This window comes from Galeopterus variegatus, unplaced genomic scaffold (assembly GCF_000696425.1).
Source record: "Galeopterus variegatus unplaced genomic scaffold, G_variegatus-3.0.2 Scaffold511, whole genome shotgun sequence".
Lineage (NCBI taxonomy): Eukaryota > Metazoa > Chordata > Mammalia > Dermoptera > Cynocephalidae > Galeopterus > Galeopterus variegatus.
Window position 1 is genome coordinate 19,903 of NW_007726622.1, and position 4,780 is coordinate 24,682.

A 4,780-nucleotide genomic window follows, 5' to 3' on the forward strand; every position below is an offset into this window, starting at 1 on the left:
GCAACAGATCGCAACCCTCAGTGTTGCCCCCGTACCGGACCGGGAACCGGCAATGGGATCGCAACCCTCGGCGTTGCTCCCGCGCCTCGCTCAGCCAGTGAGCGGGAACCGGTCTGTATGTGGGATCCGAACCCTCGGGCGGGAGCGCCGCCGCGCTTCCCAAGCGGCGCACTATCCAGTGCGCCACCGGGCCGGCCCGAAACCCCAGAATCTTGAGGGTGATGGCAGCACAAGTTATTTTCTAGACACTCGTCTCTGGTGGCATCTCTCTGTCTCAGGGGTTCAGCTGCCCTCTGCTCCCGCCCCTCATGCCAGTTCACCATGCACCTGGGAACACAGAGGTGGTCAGGATATGGACACCATCAGGGCAGGGTGGTCCATGGAAAGGGCACTGGGCTGGAATCAGGTGAGGGGGCTTCCAGTCCCAGCACCACCACTCAGAGCTCTGAAAGGGGTCTCAGTGCCCTTTCTCTGCAAAGAGAGGACTGGACTAAGTGATCTCTGGTGGTCCATTTGCTTTTAAAAAGCAGAATCAGGTTACCTAACTGCCCTAGCACCTCCACTCTAGCACAGGGCACTTGCTGACACACCTGTCTGCCCCGTGAGGCGGATGGGCTGGGTCTTCCTGCTTCTGTGGTTCCTCCCAGAACTGGCACAGTTCCTGACACATAGGTGCTCAGTGAAGCAACCATTCATTGATAATCAGGAGTGATGTTATTAAGCTCCTATTGATAGCCCCAGGCACTGGGCTAAAATATGGGATCCAGAGAGGTCCCCCACCCCCATGAAGTTTATAGCCTAGTTGGGGAGGAAGACAGAAATCAACTAATTAATTACATTGTGGTAAGCACTAGGCAGGGAAATAATAGGGTGGTTTGAGCATGAGGTTAGAATGGAGGGGTTCTAGTTTAGACTGAGGAATGAATGAAGGTCTCTCTCTATTAGAAACATTTAATCTGAGACCTGTTGGATGAATAAGAGCCAAGTGGAAACTGGAGGTGAGGCGGGAGTGGGGAGAGTGCTGCAGGCAAAGGGAGCAGCAGGTGCAAAGGCCCTGAGGTGGGGAAGATCGGCACCGGAGGAACTGACTGATGCCCGTGTGGCTGCGGCGGAGTGAGCGAGCAGGAGGGGAGCAGCAATCAGCACTGGTGGAGAGGGCCAGGTTCTCATCACCAGGGTCTCGTAGTGAGAACTTTGAACTTCATCCTTGGTGCAGTGGGAAACCCTTGAAATGCATATTATCACCACGAGCAGGACTTTGGGGTTCATGGTCCACGCCCTGGCCAGGAAAGGTCATTTTGGTGGGAAATGGCTAGAGGACACCCAGAGGGAGTCATAAAGGGGGTTCTGGCAGAATCCAGAGCCCTAGTGGGATGCATGGACAAGGGAAAGAAGGATGCTGGGAGGGGTCGGCACACTTGTCCTGCCTCCAGCTGCATGTGGCTGCTTCCAGCTTTGTCCTGGCTTCAGGTCTGGCAGGCAGGGTCGGCCCACTGGTACTTCACTCTGGGGGTCAAGTGACAACCTACCTAGGTCTGGGCACTGCAGCAGCTGGGCAGCAACATCTATCTGAGGGACTAGAGAAGGCAAACTGACTTACCCTCTGTGACAATAAACTTTGGTTATTCGAGATCATGAAGTCTTCACTCTTGTCCCTGGGTCCTCCGGGCAACAGGGAGGCATCTGTTGCTGGAGAGGTGAGGTGGGTTGGGGGTCCCCTGGGAGGGCAGGCTCAGAGCCCAGCACTATCTCCCCAAATGCTCCCCCTCTCCTCTACTAGCCCCTTCAAAGCAGTGGTTTTTTCTTGTCTGCAGGCTAAAATCAATTCCTCTCCTGGACACAATGAGCCTGTTTGTGGGGTTCTGGGAGCATCAAGGAGGAGGTTTAGCCTCCCCAGACTTCAGGGTAGACTTCCTGGAAGAGGTGATGCCTCAATCAGAGCTATCCAGGAGAGGAGAGTGGGAAGATATCAAGCAGTGGGAATAGCAGAAGCCAAATCATTGCTGCATCTCCCCACATGGTATGTGGAGGTGGACTCAGCATTTCAGTGTTTCTGGGCATAAAGTGCAGCACCACCTGCCCTGGGAAGCCCTCCTGACACCTTAGGCAGTCTCACATGGCTTCCAATGGGCTCTTGGGCACTCTGGAGACCAGTGCCCAGCACATTGCCTGGGAGGCCAGGCTGTGCCCAGGGTAGCCTGGGCTCTGGAGGCTGAGCCAATGGGCACTAGTGTCAGGAATGAGTTCCCATATCCCTGCCTTTCCATTTAGACATGTTAAAGACCTACCCAACTTCTGTGAATGGGGCCCAGGATTCTTCTCCCCACATCACAGATGGGCAGTTGAGGACTCTGTCTTGGAGAAAGTTACAATTAAGACCCTAAACTAAGTTGGGGCTGGAGTGAATGCTTCACAGATTGAGGATAGTCCTCTGGTATAGCATGAGAGGTAAAGAGCCCCAGATTCGGGCATTGGACTCCTGGTGTAGGATGCAGGGCAGAGAGGGCCTGCCTTCTGATGAAGAAGAGGCGATATGAGTCCCAGAGACCGTGCTGAGTAGAGAGGGGAGGGCAGAGCCCATTTTATCAGAGGCCCAGTAGGAAAGAGGCTCAGCATCTCAGCTCCAGGGCCGGGCGAGGCGCATGGAGACCGTCGCCTGAAGCTACAGGGGAACACTGAGGAAGGCTGAACGACAGCCTCAGATATGCCCACGTTCTAGTCCCCAGAACCTGTGAACACGTGACCTTAATATGGTAAAAGGGACTTCACAGATGTGATTAAGTTAAGGACTATGAGACAGGGATTATCTAGGTGGCCCCAGTCTAAACACAAGTATCCGTATAAGAGGGACGTGGGAGGAGTAAGCGTTAGAGAAGAAGGCAACGTGGTAAAGGAAGCAGAGGTTGGAGGGATGCTCCTTGAAGACGGAAGGGGCCAGAAGCCAAGGACACAGGCAGCCCCCGGAAGCTGGAAAAGGCCAGAAAATGGATTCTCCCCTAGAACCACCAGGAGGAAGCAGCCCTCCAGACACCTTGACTTCAGCCTAGTGAGACTGATTTTGGACTTCTGGCCTCCAGAACTGAAAGAGAATAAATCTGTGGTGTTTTGAGCCACTCAGATTGTGACAGTAGCCAGACAGTAGCCACGGGAAATGAATACACTTGCCTAGAGATGCAGAATTAGCAAGCGACTGAGCCTGCCCTGGAACCCCGCAGGCCCCAGCTCTGTGGAATCCTCATCCTACACTGGATGGGGCTGGGCCAGAGGTGGAGTGAGGCCTGAGAGGCCCACACGCCATGGCTGGTGAGCCAGGCCTCTGGGAGGCGCGTGTGTGCGTTAGAAGGGAAGAACACGTCTTCTTCATGCATCAGGGGATTTTTCTGGGCAGATGATCCTCCAAAAGCATGTCAACATTTTTCTCTCCAGGAAAAAATAACTCAGTTTCTATCAAAAAAAGTCAGAGTTTCACACGCACACCCGAACAGACTTGTGGGTTCTAGCGCGAAACATGCCACTTGCTCCAGGCGTCTTTAATTTTCATGGGGCAGGTAGCAAAGCTGAGAGGGGAGGGAGTGCCAGCCACAGCCAGAGGACTGAGGACACATTGTGACATCTGGATTTCTCTGAAGCTGTACGTGCCCTGTGGAGGGAGCGCCCCCACCCCCACCCCCAGTGCTTCCCACTTCAGTGAAATCTCTGGGAAGATTTGACACATTTCTTAGCAGCAGAGAGCAATTGGAATTTCCAGCCTAATTCCAGATGTGTGGCCGACTGTGACGGGGAGTTTGGCCTGGTAAAGCATCTGGGAGACCAGCAGTTCCCTCAGACCCAGCACGTGGTTGTGCGTGTCCCCTCTTCACTCTGGGTGCTGCAGCTGGGCTTTCAGTGGGGAGCAGGAGAGAGGCCCTGCCTGTGGTTTGCACATGTGTGGGGAAGACTGAGGGTGGCCTGAAGCTGGCAGGCTGGAGGCCCACAGCCAACAGGTGGCAGACTGCCCTGGGGCCGGGAGTGGGGCCCATGACAGCACAGGAGTCAGGAGGGACAGGGCACTGAGGGAAAGCCAGTGAGGCATGCTTTGTGAGAGTGGACATGGCCGGAGGCCTGGCCAGGGGCTGGAGATGGAGCAGGCAGGAAGGACTGAGGGAGGCTCAGGGGACCAAGGGGTCATTCTGAACTGGGGCAGGTGGGGAGAGGGCGGAGAGAGGAAGCCCTGGTTCCTGGTGCCTAGGAATGCTCAGTCCCCCAGACAGGACCACCAGTACCAGAGGACTCCTCAGCAGAAGTGAGGGTCCCACTGGGTGCCTCAGTGAAACTGTGGGAGGCCTGTCTGTGATCGTCCTCTTTGGTAGACAGAATAATACCCCCAAAGATGACCATATACTAGTCCCCAGAACCTGTGAATATGTTACCTTACAGGCAAAGGGACTTAGCAGATGTGGTTGAGTTAAGGATCTTGAGATGGGGAGATTATCTTGGTTTATCTGGGAAGGCCCAATGCCATCACAAGAATCTTCATAAAAGGAGGCAAGAAGGTCAAAGGCAGTAGAAAAGGCATGTTGGAGCAGATACAAGAGAGATTTGAAGATGCTACGTGCAGCTGGCTTTGAAGAAGCAGGAAGGGGTCACAAGCCAAGGAATGCAGGCAGCCTAGAGAAACTGGAAAAGGCAAGGAAAAGGATTCCCCCCCAGGGTCTTCAGAAGGAACACAGCTCTGCCGACACCTTGTTTTCAGCCCAGTGATGCTGATTTAGGACTTCTGGTCTCCGGTGCTGCAGAATAA